The 19,575-nt window shown below is 36.0% G+C and overlaps 1 long non-coding RNA gene across 3 annotated transcripts in view; it reads left to right on the forward strand.

Annotated features, from left to right (window-relative positions):
• The first annotated feature begins 16,374 nt into the window (after positions 1-16,374).
• LOC127559478 (uncharacterized) overlaps positions 16,375-19,575 on the forward strand; it is a 95,354-nt gene continuing 92,153 nt past the window's right edge. The window contains exon 1 of one of the 3 annotated variants that reach the window (XR_007953141.1): positions 16,375-17,342. This is a non-coding gene — a long non-coding RNA (uncharacterized LOC127559478). The remainder of the gene's footprint in view (positions 17,343-19,575) is intronic. The other 2 variants (XR_007953143.1, XR_007953142.1) reach the window with 2 other exon arrangements.

The raw sequence follows: 19,575 nt of genomic DNA on the forward strand, positions 1-19,575 counted from the left end.
TAATAAATATCGCCTAGCCTTTATTAAGTACCTATGTGCTAGAGAATACAAAAGCAAAAAAAAAAAAAAATGAAAGAGCCCTGCTCTCAAGGATGTTACATTCTATCAGGGACACAACACATATATAATTCAGAATAATATTCTTAAAGCACTTAGTACAGAGCCTGATGTATGACAGCTGCTTCATCCTTCATTAGTGCCCTAATAAATATAATATAAATCAAAGACTGAAAATAAAATTGAATTCTAAAATAAAAAAATAAGAATCCTAAAAAATAATAAGAAAACAAAAAACAGAAGCAAGTTAAATAAAAGATAATTAGGGGAGGATAAATGAACAATTGTAAAATTTAAGACAGGACTTCTGGAGGTGATTAAACTGAATCTTGAAGAAAATAGAAAAATCTATAGATAAGAGATGAGGAAAGCATGCATTCCTGAAATTGAGAACTGTCCATCCAAAGTTATGGAGAAAAGAGATGGAGTACTATGTGTGAGGAACAGAGAGAAAAACAGTGTGTCTGGATCATGAGTACAGGACATGGAGCAAAATAGGTAAGTCTGGAAAGATAGGTTGAGACTAGGTTGTGGAAGACTTTAAAAGTCCAAAGAGGAAAAATTCACTGGAGTTTGAGCTGGGACATGACATGGTCAGTGACTTAAGGAAAATTACTTTGATATCTTTATAGCGGATATATTAAAGTGGGGAAAGACTTGAGGAAAAGAGACCAATTCTAGGAGGCCATTGAAGAGATGGTTATGTGATAGAGAAAAATATTAGATGTGAGAAATATCATAGAGATAAATAGCAAGATTTAGCAAGTGACCGAGAGTCAAAAATAACAATGTTATAAATCTAGGAAACTAAAAAAATGGTGCTATTCTTAGTACAAATAGGGAGGTTTAGAAAAGGGGTGGATTTGGGAAAAAATATAAGAATATGTTGTTTTGGATATAAGGGAAGGGCATATTAGGAAGACCTCATTATCAGAAACTAGAGTTGGAAGGGGGTTAATTTTTTCTATGTCATAGTTAGACCTTTTGAAGTCTGCTGAAGCCTAAAACCACTTCTCCAAATGAAATATCAAAATACAGTTATTAAAAGTTATTTTAGGTTCATGAACCCCAAATTAAGATCTCCTGGGTTAAAGGAAAAGTGGAAAGAATATGACATGTTTTAAAATGAATAGGAGTTCACAGCAAATAGCCTCAATTGTATCACATATATCTGACAGCCAATCACTGCAAATAGACAATGAGGTAGGCCTAAAATCCAATAGAAAAAACAAGCTGGATGGCATTGGGGAAATTATGAAGCAAATTCAATGATTCTAAGGTGTTCCCTATCCCTAAAATATCTTTTTAACCCCAGCAATATCACAGTGATTCTATTTGGCTAGAAATCATAGAACACCAAAATCTCCAAGGAATCAAAATTGTAGGAGTAAGAAAATACAAGATTGACATAATTAGACTGAAGCTTCTGACTGGCAATGACAAGCATACGCACACACACACACACACGAAATGGAGCCACACCACAGGAGGATGACTGTAGGTCACATATGAACTTAGAACATGTTATCATTATCTATGTGCTGCTATATTTTTACTTATTTTGTTAAGTATTTTCCAACTACAGTTAATCTAGTTTCTGCTACTCCAAAAAGGATTGACCAAGATTCAGGGAATGTGTGTTTGACACCCATGGTGTACAAGAAGCCAAGGGAGGTAGAATTGGGAAAGAGTGAGAAAAAACATAGTGATTGTGAGAGACAGCAGATATACTAGCATTGATGCCCTAATGATGCCCTGTACTTGTACTTAAAAAAACAAAAACAAAAGCATACAGGATTTATGAGAAAACCCATAGGTTAATTCTAAATTTGAAAAAAGTTAGTCAAACAATAAACATTTATTAAACACCTAATCTGTATACACATTATGCTAAATGCCAGATAAACAAAGAAGGGCAAGAGACTGAGGCTCACAATCTAATAGGAAAGACAATTTGATGACAATTCTGCTCATACAAACTATATACAATATAAATAATAAATAACTGTTGCAAAGAGAGAGAGAAGATGGTAGAATCAAAACAGATTTAGAAAGGTTTCCTGAAAATGGTAGGTTTTTAGCTGGAATTTAATACTTCTCTAATTAGCTCATTATTATACACATGAGAAGGACTCTTTCAAACCTTTGTTTTTTCTTCTTCAAACTTCCCATGGCTCCTCTTTTACCCCAACCCCTCATGTGGTAAATTTTCCAGGAAAGAATAGAGGTCATTTTTAAGAGCTCCCTCTTTTCTCTTCATTCCACATCACTTAAATACTACCCTCCACTAATTCCTCTTTCATCCCACCTACATTAAGAGGTAACCTTTCTCCTTGCTAAGGTAAACCTTTCTATATGCACAACTGATTCCATTCCATCCTGTCTTCTCCAGAGATTGTTCCCTATTTCATACTCACTTTTTCATTTATCTTCAATATCTCTCCACCTTACTGCCTGCTTCCCTCATGCCTATAAACATGTCCATGTCCCTGCTATTCTCAAAAAACCCTCTCTTATTCATTCCATCTGTTTTATTGTTCTATTTCATCTTTGTCCTGTGTAGCTAAATTCCTTGAAAAGACTATCTACAGTATTTGCCTCCACTTTCTTTCCTCTCACTCTCTTATCTTCCTACAATCTGTCTCTTAACATTACCAATTCTGTGAAATGTCTCTCTCCAAAGTTATCAATGATCTCTTAATTGTCTGATCCATTGTGCCTTTCTCAAGCCTCATCTTTCTTGACCTCTCTGCAGCCAAGATATTGTTGATTATTCTCTTCTTAATCCTCTCTTTGGAACAGTTATTTCTCCTAGTTCTCTCTTCCTACCTATCTATCTGATGGCTTTTTGTTTTAGTTCCTTTTGCTAGAGATCAAGCCCAGGTCACATCCTTTAACTATGAGGGTGTCCCACAAGGCTTTGTCCTGGGTCCTCTTTTTTTCTTCCTCTAACCTATATTATTTCACTTGATGATCCCATCAGTTCCTATGGAGTCAAGTATAATTTCTATAAATTATGTAGTATTAAGTATAATTAAGTATAATATAAATTATGTAGAATTCTGGATAAAATATAAATAGAAATAATTTCTATTTCATCTTATCCAGTCCTAGCTTCTCAGATTACCTCCAGTCTGGTATGGCTGAGCATGGCATCTCTTAAGAATGATGTACCATAGATATCTTAAATTGAACATGATCAAAAAAAAACTGATTATATCCCCTCTGAGACCTTGTTCTTCTTCCAACTTCCCTATTACTGTCAAGGGCACCCCCATCCTCCTAGTCTTCCTGGCTCACAACCTAAATGTCATCTTTAATCCCTCACTTTCCTTATGGAATATTGTCAAGATCTGTCCATTTCATCTCTGTAACAATTCTCAAACATTTCCCTTTCTCTCCTCTGTTGCCACTGGTGCCCATCTGGGGTCATCTCTTCATGTTTGAACTATACTACTGGTAGGTTTGCCTGAAACAAGTTTCTCCTCGCTTTGGTCCATTCTCCATTCAACATTCCATAAAATTCAGGTCTGACCATGTCACTCCCCACTCCTTACTAAATAAATTCCAGTTTCTCCCTATCGCCTCCAAGATTAAAAATAAAAGTCTCCATTTGACATTCAAAGACTTTGATAACCTAGCTTCCCACATTCATCTTTTCAGTCTTCTTTCATCTTGTATCCTCCCCACATACTTAATTTTTATTCTAATGACACCAGACTCTTTAATGTTCATGAAACAAGACACTCCATCTCTCTGCTCCAATAATTTTCCCTAGTTATCCCGCATGCCCCAAATTTCCTCCCTCTTCATCTTTGTCCCTTGCCTTCCCTGGCTTTCTCCAAATAACAGCTAAAATTTGGAAATACAGAACTTAATAGATATCATGATAAACCATTAATTCAGTCTTTTTGAGGAAACAATGACTATATTTGCGTGTGCACATGTGTCAATGTTTCATACTAGATAGACAGCCAGCTAGAATACAAAACTCAGAGAAGGTGTAAGGGCAAATAACAGAAAAACTAGAGAAACAAGCAGTGAAAAGGGATATAGAGACAAATGGAGTGGGGACAGGGATAGTAGGATGGTGAAGTAAGGCAGGCAATGTGGGGAAAAATGAGAAGGGGGAGAGAATCATTCCCATAATCACAAATTAAATTTGCTAGCACTCGATAGCATGGACTGGATGGCAATGGAAGAGATTTGAGGGTTGGGGATAAGGGAACACCTCATATTTATAAGACCTTAGTGGGAGACAAACTCTTATCTGTGCTACCTTGAAGTTAGTTCATTAATAAATCATCTCAAATTTATCAGTAAAACTTTAAAATTAACATCATCTCAAAGTTATCAGTAACATTTGATGTTCTGTTGGTCTTATAGCAGATGTCTGGAACTTGAGATTTGCATGTCATAGGATAAAAAGGCCCTGACAGCAAAACCTAGATGGCCTCCCCTGATTTGGCACATATTACCAAGATGTGATGTTGGAAGAATATACAATATAGCTTTCAAATTATGCTCCTTTTATCTTTGGGACTGTTTGTATGTGACTTATAGCTTCCCCTTTGCAATCATTTCCTGCTATTGCCACTTTAAACTGACTATTTAAAAACTTAATTATTATACTGACTAGAAGGTTTTTTGGAGGACATTATGCCAAAAAATTACAGGTGAGAAAGAATAAGAAGGGAGGGAAAGAGGTTAAAGATAGACAGGCAGAGGCAAAGAAAATATAAGTACATGTACCTGTGTACATTTCACATGCACATTGCATATGCACGTACATGTATACATGATGTATACATAATGAATATATTATATGAATGTGTATTTGTATTGTGCTATATGTGTATGTATATATTAAGTTTACTGTGAATATGTATATGTTTGTGTATGTATATGTGAAGACTGCATTTGCACCCTGGATACTTAAAAATCAGCCAGAGTCAGGATCAGTAAAAGTCGTTGATCTTTATTCTTTGTAGAGGTGAATGGAATGGCAATACGAAGCCAGTGAGATAGTGACTCGAATTTGGCCAGGAGTCACTCTCCCTTTCTTACTCCACCCCCTAAATCCTGACTCAATCTCTATATGCCAACAGATCAAAACCTGCACAGAGTAGTGGGCAGGGCCATTTGTTCTCCAAGCATCTGCTAATAGAGTATTGTCCAATTGGTAATTAGCCTTAAGTGCTTGGACCTCAGTGCATCAACTCAGTTTCAGCCCATTACATGTATACATATGTGTACATGTTGTGTTGGGGGGTTTACAAAAATCTATCTCCCTTCCCATCAATGTAAGAACAATTTCTGTTATATTAATCTTCTTATTCCAAAAGCCTTCAAGATCTCAGGAAGATGAGATTCAGACGTGACCAAAACTGCCTGATGAACTTTAGCATTTCTCCCAGGAATACCAGAAAAATCTTTATGTAGGATTTTTTGGGGTCTTGTCTCTAACTACCAATAGCAGAAACTGTGGTTTCCAGATTCTTCTTTATTATTACTTATGAGATAGATGTTTTTCTTTTCCATTCCCAGATTCATTTTGCTAATGATCTAGACATTTGTTTCAATAAATACTTAGTAGGTCAGTGGATTCAGAGCCACTGATGGTGATAGGGACCAATCTCAAACCTGAGTGAGTGACAGGAAATATTTGGTAGATGCTAAACAGGGACAGAAGAGGGGGAAGTGGAGTAAAAAGGAATTAGTTTTCCCCTGAGCAGTGAAAAAAGGTTCTTGGACTGACTTGCAATTGCAAATAAAGAGGACAGGCACGCAGGCACATGCTCCCAGACCCCTGCTGACACATTAAGTGGTCAGTCCTAAAACCTGACTGTACTCAACTCCCTCAAGCCCTGAAAGGTCTGGAGGGGGCCACTTTAAGGCTGCTTGATCTGGCACCATATCCTTTCCTAAATCTCTAAATAGTCACCAGTGACTCCTTATTACTGGGATTTCTATTGCTTTTTCTATATTCTTTCATTTGAACCAAGTGAAGTAGGTTATGAAAGGATTTAAAACATCACTAGACAGATGGAATCTCAAGACGAAGTTAGCAGAATGACAACTCAAATCAAACATCTATGCTTTTTATTATACCTGCCTCAGTCACCTTACCTTACTCATAATTTCAGAATTTGCCACCTCCTTTGCAGCTCCAAAATCCTGCCATGAGTTGTAATGGAAGAATATGAAAGATTAAATGAATTTGGGTTCAGATCCTGGCTCTGCCACAGAGATCTGGGCAAGACCCCAAATTCTCTACATCTATTAAATGAAGGGGAATGGAAGGATGTGGGGCAAGAAAGAATGAAATGATCTTTAAGGTCTATTTAAACTCTGAATTCTACAATCTCTAAAGATGCCAAAGGATTCTAGTCAAAAAGAAATAGTCTGTCATATTTATTGTTGCTGTTTTGTGTAAGAGGTGGGTCTTATGGTAAGCAAAAATGTACAAATGCTACCTAAGAAGCAGGAAACATTTTGTCATCTTCCAGGATTCCACATTGGTACCAGGCAGCAAAGACCAACATAGTTTCCTCTATACCCAAATCATTTAAGCCAATGGTCATGATAATACTAGTCCAGTTTCAAATCCTATTATCTCTCCCACATCTCTATTTTATGCGTGAGGTTTGGTTGGGAATTAATAAGAGCTCCAGGTGCACAGCAGAGATACAGGCTATGAGAGAGATGGAGAATTTGGCCTGAGGCTTGTGACTCCAACACTGAGATATTCTCTTTTATAGTGAAGTCATCAGTGCCCTAAACACAGGACAGCCACCTACTGGTTTCCTACTGATGCTGAATGATTCTGGCAATCTTACCCTGAGTTTAACTGTCCTTTGTTAAATACACAAAGTATGTGTAAAATCAAGAACTGGAGTGTCTATGTGCTTGTCACAAAGAAGCAAATGCTTAAATCAGAGAAAACGGGTAGTTCCATATAACTAAAAATAGCGAAATATATTGAATTAGAAATGAAAGGGCCAGATGTTAAGCAAGGCTCCAAAGGATCAATTCTAAGGTAATTTAGAAGAAAGATATGACAGGTATTCTCCACCTCCAGTAAAGTAAATTGTTTCTTGATTCCCTCTTAATGAAAATCTTGTACGCATCCCTTTATTTTCTGCAATATAATCTATGGATTTTCTGCACTTTTTTTGGTTTTTACTTTTGCATAAATTGTGTATTTTTTGTTTTTAATAAAAGTGGAGGTGCTTCTCAGAATTTTCACTGCAACAGCAGGGCTCGGCCTTAAGGTCAAATGAAAGGAACAGTACATGCTGTTCCCATGGAAACCGTCCCAGCATAATGTCAGGCGCTAAGAGATATCAAGAATGAAGGGATAAAATCACTACATTATTTTAATAAACAAGTTCTATTTACAGTCATTTAACCATTACCAGCATTCACATGCTCTCTGTATTAACCAGTTGTCATTGGTACTTTTCTTTGGACCCACTTCTAACAATAAAAACCTGCCCTTAAAGAGTCTTTTCTTTAAAAACATGAGGACTTGCGTTCATTCATGAAAGGATTGTGGCTACATCATTATCCTAGAAGCTCTCAACATCTGTACATCTTAATTAGGAGAGGAAAAATATATAAAAGATATGGAAAATCAGAGAAAGGGAACAATGAACCCAAAGAGACTTTTACATTCAGCATCAAGGTTTCCCACTGTGTCCTCAGTTCATCCTCTTTCTCATAGGTCAGGAACACGCTCCAGGCCCCACTCCAGGCTGTTTGTGGTAGAAGTCACTATAACTGAATAACTCTTATCCCCTTGTCTCCTACCCCAACCTTTCTTCCAGTCTTCCCCAGAAGTGTCTGTCTCTGTGATGTGTCTGTAAGAGCAAGATGGTACATAGAAATCTCACCCACTCACAAAGATAACCTTGCATGAGACTACCTCTATCTGGCCTACACTGAGGGAGAAAGACCTGGCCTGGGCTAATTAGTCAAGTGGAGGGATTATATTGTAATTGCCCTGGGATCCCCTTTGTACTTTCTTTGTTCTGCGCCATCCAATGCCCATCATTTTCATGCTTTCTCCTCAGTCTACTCAAGGAACCTACCCTGAGAGAGGAATCTGATCAATCAATCAGCAGCTACATATTTAACATTCAGTACAGGCTACAGAAAGAGCCTAAGTGACTAAGCAAGTCTGTCTTTTTCAGAAAACTATGGTCCTTTTCCCAAGCATCCTTATGTAAAACATGGCCTATTCATACATACCGTTGTTGTGGTTCTCAAAAAGGATCATGACTTCAGAGAAGTGATGCCATGGCATGCAAGTGAGTTGGATTTAAGTAAGGGAGGACTATGCAAGGTCACCTGCCTCACTTTCTCCTCCAAAGCCATGTGGGTCCTGTAGCAAGACAAAAGTCAAGATGACTGGAGATGTCTGGATGCAGTGGGAGATCTTGGCCTTAACAAGTCTCAGTTTGACTAAGGCAATACCTAATTAGTGATTAAAGCCAGGTAAGAAATGAGGATATATATATATATATGTATATATATATATATATAAAATATATTTATATATATTTATATTCACTCTGAATCAACAAGGGCCCAAACAATGACCAGATGAGGCTTGGCCTGAGACAAATTGTTAGTCAATCAGTAAGAGACAGAATGATTTGGGATTAATGCATGGTTCAAACCCAGATATCTTGCAAGGTTTCAGTGCAGAACACTCAAAGATAAGAGTATGATACCTTATATTAACAGAGGAAAGAAAAAAGGCAGAGCAAGAGTAAAGGTAAGGGGAAAAAAGAAAAAAGACAAGGTAAAATAAAAGGGGAAAGTAAAGTAAAGAAAAGCTCACGGTCTCCTATAGCATCCATGGCCATCTCTAGTCATCTTGGTCTATATCTTGCCACTAGACCCAGATGGCTCTGGAGGAAAAAATGAGCCTGATGACTTTGCACAATCCTCTCTCATTTAAATCCAATTTACTTGTAAGACATGACACCATGTAATTATGATCCTCTTGGAGAATAAAGGACTAACACCAGCCTCTATGAGTAGAAGTAAGAGCTGCTCCATTGGCCAGTTCCAGTTGAGCAACACAACTCCTTCTTTTCTTTCCTTTTTTTTCCTTTTCTTTCTTCTTTCCCTACCCTTCTCTGTCAGCTCACACATAAGCAGAAATCTCAAGGAGGGCAAAGGTTAAATAATATATGCTATAAATTCAGATCTCTCCCAGGTCTTCCATATCCCGGTATGTTAGAAAAATATTAGGCATTTGTGCCTTTTTCTTGGAAGCTGTGAACTACAGTGACAAGAATGTTGAATTGGGAGTCAGTGGATCTGAAAAGTTAAATTACTTAACATCTCTGAAAATCAGTTTTCTAATTCACAATATGAATTAGAAATTCATATTAGAAGATAATCTCTGGGTTTCTTTTCAACTCTTGCCTTTTCAGAGGTAATCACCAATTCCTACCTGGAATATACTCCTTCTAGCCCTACATCTTAGAATCCTTAGCTTCCTTTAAAACTGAACTCATAGGCTACTTTCTGTCAGAGGCCTTTTCCATTACCCCAATCTGGTAGTGTTCTCATTTCTTGAATTATCACCAACACATTCATCTATTTACACATTATATCTATTAGTAAAATGTAAGTTTCTTGAGGTCAAGGCCTTTTTTTTAATCTTTGTATCTCTAGCACAATGGAAAAACAGTGACTCTGAAGACAAAGGATTGAATTTAAATTCTTCTTCTGAGACTATCTGTGTGACCTTGTAGAAGTAAACCTCCCCGACTCAAATTTGCTTATCTTTAAATTGAAGGAGTTGACATAAGAATTAGTTGAAAAACAAAACTAATGCAGACAAAATTAGAAGGGAAGCAATAAAATGGGAAAATAGTTTTACAGTCAAAGGTTCTGATAAAGGCCTCATTTCCAAAATATGTAGAGAATTGACTCTAATTTATAAGAAATCAAGCCATTCTCCAATTGATAAATGGTCAAATAATATAAACAGACAATTCTCAGATGAAGAAATTGAAACTATTTCTAGTCATATGAAAAGATGCTCCAAGTCATTATTAATCAGAGAAATGCAAATTAAGACAATTCTGAGATACCACTACACACCTGTCAGACTGTTTAGAATGACAGGGAAAGATAATGAGGAATGTTGGAGGGGATGTGGGAAAACAGGGACACTGATACATTGTTAATGGAATTGTGAACACATCTAGCCATTCTGGAGAGCAATTTGGAACTATGCTCAAAAAGTTATCAAACTGTGCATACCCTTTGATCCAGCAGTGTCACTACTGGGCTTCTATCCCAAAGAGATCATAAAGAAGGGAAAGGGACCTGTATGTGCATGAACGTTTGTGGCAGTCCTCTTTGTAGTGGCCAGAAACTGGAAACTGAGTAGATACCCATCAATTGGAGAATGGCTGAATAAATTGGGGTATATGAATATTATGGAATATTGTTGTTCAATAAGAAATGACCAACAGGATGATTTCAGAAAGGCCTAGAGAGACTTACACGAACTGATGCTGAGTGAAACGAGCAGGGTCAGGAGATCATTATATACTTCAACAACAATACTATATGATGATCAATTCTTTTTTTTTTAATTTTTATTTAATAATTACTTTGTATTGACACTCGTTTCTGTTCCGATTTTTTTTCCCTCCCTCCCTCCACCCCCTCCCCTAGATGGCAAGCAGTCCTTTATATATTGGATATGTTGCAGTATATCCTAGATACAATATATGTTTGCAGAACCGAACAGTTCTCTTGTTGCATAGGGAGAATTGGATTCAGAAGGTATAAATAACCCGGGAAGAAAAACAAAAATGCAGATAGTTCACATTCGTTTCCCAGTGTTCGTTCTTTGGGTGTAGCTGCTTTTGTCCGTCATTTATCAATTGAAACTTAGTTAGGTCTCTTTGTCAAAGAAATCCACTTCCATCAAAATATGTCCTCATACAATATCGTTGTCGAAGTGTATAATGATCTCCTGGTTCTGCTCATTTCACTTAGCATCAGTTCATGTAAGTCTCGCCAGTCCTCTCTGTATTCATCCTGCTGGTCATTTTTTACAGAACAATAATATTCCATAACATTCATATACCACAATTTACCCAGCCATTCTCCAATTGATGGGCATCCAAATGATGATCAATTCTGATGGACTTAGCCCTCTTCAGCAATGAGAAGAACCAAATCAGTTCCAATGGAGCAGTAATTAACTGAACCAGCTATACCCAGTGAAATAACTCTGGGAGATGATTAAGAACCATTACATTGAATTCCCAATCCCTATATTTTTGCCTGCCTGCATTTTGGATTCCCTTCACAGGCTAATTGTACAATATTTCAGAGTCCGATTCTTTTTGTACAGCAAAATAACAGTTTGGTCATGTATACTTATTGTGTATCTAATTTATACTTTAATATATTTAACATGTATTGGTCATCCTGCCATCTAGGGGAGGGGTAGGGGGAAAGGAGGGGAAAAATTGGAACAAAAGGTTTGGCAATTGTCAATGCTGTAAAACTACCCATTGTAAATAAAAAGCTATTAAAAAAAAAGAAGAAGAATTAGTTGAAAGCACTATGTATGTTTAGACTTGAGAATCAGGAAGGAAATTTTGTTAGTTCTTATATAGTAGATTGAAACATAATAAATCATTCTTATCTTTAATCTATTTCATATACATTTATTTTTGTGGATTTTGGTAGTAGTAGTAATATTTAGTAGTATTTTTTATACCAAAGATTTTAGCATATAGAGTACTATGATACATTTCTGATTCATTTTCCTATATTCTGTCCTCTTGATGTAACAGAATAAGGAGAGTCATTCATTCCTTCACCATTCACATCAAGGTGATCATGATAATGGTTCCAAGTAGGGACAACCTAAAGTTCTATTCTGAAACACCGGCTACTATGATAACCCAATCAGTGGTACTGACAGCCTCTAAGTGGCCAGTACTTCAGAGTTTCTACTAGACTTTTACTTCACAACAATCTTTAGGCATACAATCTTTCATTGTATGTTATACTGGCTAGCACTACCTTAAGCAACAATTATGTACATTCCCACCACCTTGACTTTGGGGCAAGTTTTAAGAGAGTTATTATCATCACCATTCTTTTTATTTTTTTCAATGTGACTCAAATAAAAGTTGCTTTAGGCCAAGTTATTATCTTACTATTCTTTTTTCTAGCTGAGTAAAATATTAAGAAGTAAATTTACCCTTGAAGTCTTACTGAAAGCATCCTTGGTACCAGTCGGTTGTTCCCATATGAGTCAATTCTCTTTTTCTAAATCTCTACATCCTGAAATCTTTTCATTCCAAGGAACTTGGAGAGTATGAGTTCTTGGTAAGGTGGATTTATTTTGAATGTAATTAATATTGTTCCATTCATCTCAGCCTTAGGTTTGATTATAATAATATTGATTACTGTGAATAACCCTCTTTGGAGAATTTCAAGCACAATCTTTTGACCACTGTTGTGCCTATTCTAGAGAACCACGCAAAGTTTAAATCCAGGTTTTGCTAGGTCCAGCATTCTGTCAAGCATGCAGCACTAGCTGAAAGGCCCCTTCTGACTCAATTTTCTCAGTGCTTCAGTCACTTACTAGACAAGTCACTTATGCTCTCTGATAAACTTTGCCATTTTCAGATATAAAATGGCTAGCATACCTATTTATTTATTTGCTATCTGCATTATGAGGTTGTTAGGATGCCCAAATGAAATAATGAATGTGAAAAGACTTGTAAACTGCAAATTTCTATACAAATATGAACTATTATTATTTTGATAAATAAGTTCTTTTGAACATGAATGTCTCCCTACTTACCATAATTGAGGTTCATATTTAACAAAGAGAGACAAAAATAAATAATTAAACAAAGCAAAACCCATGATGTCTTCAAACTGACTTCAAGAAGAAGTCATAAAAAAAAAAAGTCATAAGTGAGCATGCATTAGAAATGTTAATATGATAGTGGATACAAATCTCAAGGGCATATATTAATCACACTCCATTTAGTCTTTTTAATAACATTTTTAATACTAAGTTGTAAAATATATCAATCATCTGGAGATCAGAGGCATGCCTTCTTGGTTTTCTATCCTGAAATCATGGGATTACAGAGGTGGAAAGACCCTCAGAGGCCATTAAGTACAAAATGTACCTGAACAAGAATCCCCATATAACATGCCTTTGGGATCAATGGAAGTTTAATGAGATGAGTACAGAATAAGACCTCGGTGGGTCACAGCTACCAAGATCCTATTGAGCTATTAGAGATAGCAGTTAGGACAGAGTATCAGCCTTATAATGAAGAAAAACTGGGTTCAACTCCTCCCTGCAAACACTTAATATTTGAGCATAGACTAATTACTTTATCTCTATAAGGAAGAAGCTTTTCCTCAATAAAATTAGGATAATATTGCAAATAATATTATATATAAAGGCAGGATAGCATATTGATCAGAGGAATAGCCTTGTAATCAAGAAGCCTTGGATTCCAGTCCTGGCTCTAATAAATACTGGCTGTGTGATCCTCATCAAGTCACCCAATTCCTTAGCACCCTGAGCATACTCCACTATATAAAAGAAGGAAATACAGATCCAAACCAACAAATAAATAAACAAATGAGTGACTAAATAAATAAATGAACAAAACAAAACAAAACCTTATATTTACCTCATAGGATTGCTATAAAATTCAAATAACATAATGTATTTAAAGTGCTTAGCAAAACTTAAGGCACTTTATAAATCCACATATTATATATAGGTAATATATTGATTTCCTTTCTATAATTCAGGGTTTTCCCCACCTCAAATATAGGAAATGTTCTGTGTCTTAGATCATCTTATGGAATTTCTAAAGCAGTGATAAAAAAAAAACCTTAAAATTTTATCATAAGTACAACTCTAATGGAACTTGAACTTATGACCTTTGAAATACGATTCTAAAATATAAACTATTAGGCAGCACCATCATTCATAGTGCTCCACAGGGTTGTCCCTGCACTAAAATGAACTCTTAGAGTTTTCACTTGGAGAGTTCTCAGAGGTCAACAGAATCTGAGATTACAAATAAAAAATTAATTTAGCAAATCAAAGAATAAAATTTCTGAGGTCTTGAGGTTAAGCAAAGGCTGATCTTAGTATCCAGATCCAGCAGGGTCACTGTATGCAAAGCAGTCTTGCTTTACTATTAATTCAAATAACATTTGTTAAATGACAACAAATGATATCCTATATTTTCCTCTACCAATATGGAATCTCTTGGACTAGGGTGGCATTAGAAGGCTGATCAAGGATAGGGATGGCACACATGTATTATCAGAGTTTAAATACATTTGTCCTCCAGTACTTCATTGTATCAGTTCATCTGTGATTTCATTAATGTAGGTCCTCCCTCAAAAGAAGTAGATCACAACTTCTATATGCCCACTCATTCTATGAAACTCTTATCTATATTTTCCCACACATTATCTATGTGGATCCACCTAACATAGCAGGAACTTACTACTACTTTTCTTGATATCAAAGGGATATCAAGAAACCATAGAGGTTATCCCTATATATTCCTTGCTCTCACTTTAGGATCAATCCATCTCTTCCTTATTCTACACATTTCTTTGACATCTTTCATCATACCACTTTTCATTCATAGTTTCTTACTTTTAATGTTTTTCATCTCACTTATATGCACTGTGTCTCTCCATTTCCTTTTGAGTGATTCTCAGTTTTGACTTTTCAGAATCTACAGTCACCAACTACATGACTCAGTCTTAAAAGGTCACTGGAAGAATATTCTTATTAAAAAAGATAAGCTCTTGTTTCAGGTAGAGGTTTGATGTTATTTAAAAAAATGCTTACAGTTTATCAAAGGTAATCCAGCCTGTTCTCCTCCCTCTGTTCAATTTTTTGGGCCAATTCAATGTCCATTTGTAATGTCTTTCCAAAATATATATGCTGATACATGAGGAAAAGGAGGAGGAAGAGTTGTAAAAGTAGTAGTATTACTTACAATAACAATAACTAATATTTATATTGTTCTCTAAAGCTTGCAAAGCACTTTATATCTATATATATGCTTGCATATGTGTATACACACACACACATATGTGTGTGTGTGTGTGTGTGTGTGTGTGTATATAAAATCACATTTGATTTTCAAACTAATACTAGGAGGTAAATGTTATTATCATCATTTTACATATGAGCCCAGAATCATACAACTAGCAAATATCTAAGAGAGGATTCAAACTGAGATTTTTCTGAGTCCAAATCTAACATTCTGTCCATTATTCAATTCAGCTGCTTAGATACATGGTTCATTCAACTTCATATATCATAACAGTCTAGATAACAGGCATCCTTCATTTGCTTAATTTTTCTTGTGAGGTTCACACCAAATTTTTTTGGTTGATTTTGCTTTACATTTCGGATGTTCTGCAAAGTCCCATAAGCTTGACATAATCACAACCATTTCATTCATAAATGGGAACATTTAGGGATCCTCATCATTTATAAGGAATCTTTCTTCAATTTGAACTCAATGTTGAATTAATATCAAGACATACACTAGGGTAATGTATTCTTCCAGTGCATTACCCTAGTTTATGTCTTGGTGTTCATTATTATTACTGGGCATTTAACAATAATATCCCTATTGTATATTTTAAGGAATCATGTGTGATTTCATACATGCCCAGGAGACACCTTTTTGGAGAGGAATCCTTTAAGGGGATATTTTAAGCTATGGAATCAAATGCCTTCTTTTTACATATAGTAAACAAACAGCACAGTGGGATGTTGCAATCTCTACATATTTCATTTAATAAAAAAATGAAAAAGTCTCCTGGTAAGTCCAGAAAAATTAAATTGAGGTGTTCAGTGACAAATTTGATTTAATAAAAAGAATCCTCCGATTCCTTCCTAGGTCAATGTCTGGTAAAACTCCAAGCATAAGCTCTGTCCATGGTGCTTACAGGCAGACTGTGGAGCTGTGAGTGTAAGGTATTAGGCCTGAAGACAAGAAACTCTGAATTCAAATCTGGCCTCAAGCATTTGCTTACCCCAAGCAAGTCACTTAACTTCTATTTGCCTCAGTTTTTTCAATTATAAAATGGGGCTAATAATAGCACCTATTTCATAGGATTATTATGAGGATGAAATGAGAGAGAGAAAAAAATTAAAGACACTTAGAACAGTAAATGGCACATAGAAGATACTATTTCTCTCTGGCTTCAATGTAGCTTTAAGGACTGGAGAGTTGAGGACAGTTATAGAATTGTCAAGCTAGAAGGGACCTTGAAGGTCTTTAGGTGCAATTTGAATTTAAACAAGGATTTGTGCATGATAATGCCTCCAATGAGTAGTCATGCAGTTTTCCCTTCAAGATCTTGATGGGGGAGCACTCACCCTGAGGCAGTTCATTCCCTTTCTAGACAGCTTTAATTATTAAGAAGTTCTTGACACTTTTGTCTGTTTGCTTTACTTTGTGTTGTTTTCTCTTATCTAATGAAAAGGAAGGCCTTCCTCCCTGGAGACAAATCTAACTGACCTCTGAGGCTACTTTCAATATGGGGATGCAATGATCCTATATTCTAACTTAAGTCTTGATCCTGACCTTAAGTAAAGGAAAATAACAAAGTTAAACATTACACAATTTAAAAATTAGAATTACTAAAGGGATAGATGGTACTTTGAAATCATTAAGGAAGAAAGCATTTTTAGTTTGGAGGGAAGGAAACAGCAATCTTTTTTTTTTTTTTTTTTTTTTTTTTTTTACAGTAGACATTTGTTGTGCCATAAAACACTATGGCATTGTAATGAAGCCTATGGATCCCTTATCAGAAGAATATTTTTATCTGCATAAAATAAACTATGTAAGGTTACAAAGGATACTGGTTTTGATGAAATTAAAGTGCTCCCCACTCAATCCAGAAACAAAAAAAAATGAGGAAGAGCTGAGTCAAATCTGGACACTTACTAGTTGTTTGACCTATGGGCAATTTACTCAATCTCTGCCTCCTTCAGTTTCTTCATCTGTAAAATGGTGATAATAATAGTAACTAACTACAAAAATTGTGAGGATCAAATGAGATAATAATTGAAAATAGCATAGTGCCTGGCACACAGTAGGTACTAGATAAATATCAACTAGCACTGTTGCTGTAGTTGTTATTACCAAGTTTGTGGACCACCACCACCACCACCATCACTCCCTTCTACCGCTATAGGAAATGGAACTGTAACTAAGAATTTTTGTCCTCAGGGAAACTGTTCCAGAGCAAGAAAAACACACACCATCAATCCAGACTAGAGGATGGGGGAGTGGAGCTATCTAAGGGCTACATAAGGGCTAGGATCCTACATAAGTGCAAGGTTGTGGCTGCTTGACTCAGAGCTTGCAACCCCATTTCTATACACAATGCAGCCTTCCGACAACATAGTACAAAGATATTAACCTGCTAGCCAATCTTCCCATTCAGTTTTGGCGGGTGGGCATCTTGGCTCTCCTCTTTGACCATTGTACATGCTCTCAGCTCTAAAGAATGACATCATGTGAATTTCAGCATGGCCTTTCACATCCCCAATTCTCTCCTCTTAATTCAGGTTATCTAACCCCATACAAATTGTATCATTTTTAACTGCAGTCCAACAATAGCAGCATTTTACAGCAGAACTAAGGCAGTCCTTCAAATGTATATCATTTCAAAGCCACGGCAGTTTTATTTTTTTCTTTTAAAACCTTTATACTGCTTCTCTACAGAAGCAATCCCTTTCTCTGAAAGCTGCCTGGAGCACTGAGGGATGTGACGAACATCTGCCAGGGACGAGAAGCAGCCTCCTAAGTCTTTAGCAATTTACAGGTTCTAAATGTACATTATTTTGTAACAATGTGCATTTACACTGCGAATTCATACATGGCTATACTTGCAAATAGCTAGTTGTTAATGTGTCTCCATTTCGGACATGATCTCAGAATGCTTGCATCCCATTCCCTGTCCTATCACTTTTGATGGGTGCAATTCAAAACTCCTTCCCAGAGCCTTCACATAACCAGAAATAAACACTGTTTTGCTTACTTTTTTCCTTTCTCCTAATTCCATCTAGAGCCAATTATTTAGGTGTAAATGAGTATTGTTAGGCTCTTTTAAATGGCTCCAAGATATTTTCTATTTAATGAATAAGATGTGATTTTATATTAATATTTTAGTGATTGTGGTATAAATGACAACTGTGGGTTAGTTAAATTAGGGTTTTAACTTAGGATAAGTAAACTAGTTTTTATAATATTTTATAATGCTATTTTGATATAATTGATATAATACAATGTATTTTGTTTTATGTATTTAAAAACATTATTGTGAGAAGGGATCCATAGACTTCACTAGACTACCAAAGGTATCGATGACACACACAAAAATTAATAACCCCTGAGTTATATACTTCTAAAGAAGTTGTTTGTGACTAGGTTCAATATCTTTACATATCCCAGAGTGTGGTAAGAATTATAGTTATAACTACTAGTCTCTATAGAGAGAAAGGGAGAAAAAAAGAGAAAGAATGGAGAGGGAGGGAGAGAGAAAGGGAAAGAGAGGGAAAGAGACAGAGATAGAGAAGAAAGAGAGAGAAACAGAGAGAGAGAGACAGAGACAGAAACAGAAACAGATTCAGAGAGAGAGACAGAGAAAGACTTTAGGGTAGAAGGACAAGCTGACCTAATTGGGAGGTCTTTTGAATAGATTTTACAATGCATGGCATAGCTACTCCCCAGTTGACATTCCAACCCAGAGAATATTTTTTTTATCCATGATTAATGGACTTGACACCCATGTTCCCATAGCTTTGGCTAAACATGTAGTTCAGAGCTTATTTTTAAATACCACTGAGATCACAAGAAACTAAACTCTTATGACAGTGAAAATACTGTGCCAGAGGGCAGCATTTCTCCAAAGAGTATTGGATCATAATAGGAATGTAACAGAGACTGGTGAGGAAACACAGAAAGGTTCATGGTCTCGGTTGACTGACTACCTAAATTTCTTTAAACTGTATGACCTTTCTGAATAGGACATGTATTACACAAGTAAATGAATAGGTCTTAAAAGTATCAGTCTATACTTTGAGTTAGGCTTATGCGAGTACCAAAAAAAAAAAAAAAAGTAAAATTTGATAGGAGGGAAAGAGATAAGGAAAGAGAAAGGGGAGGGGGGCATTAATCTGAGACACACAAAATGGACAAATGTTTTACCTTTCTCTTTCTTTACCAAACACAAAAGAAGTAGTTATAAGGTGTTACAGTAGAAGGAATGAGTGAAAACACAGTCTATCTTTTAGTCAACCAAAGTCTATGAAAGCTTTGCTCTGCTAGTGTAAGATACCATGTGCCACATCCTCCCTGAAAACATCATTCTTAGGTTATAAGACAAACATTTTGAGAAGTCCTTATCTCCTTCAGGCCATTTTACTGCTTTCTA

This window comes from Antechinus flavipes, chromosome 4 (genome assembly GCF_016432865.1).
Source record: "Antechinus flavipes isolate AdamAnt ecotype Samford, QLD, Australia chromosome 4, AdamAnt_v2, whole genome shotgun sequence".
In the NCBI taxonomy this organism is placed as follows: Eukaryota; Metazoa; Chordata; class Mammalia; order Dasyuromorphia; family Dasyuridae; genus Antechinus; species Antechinus flavipes.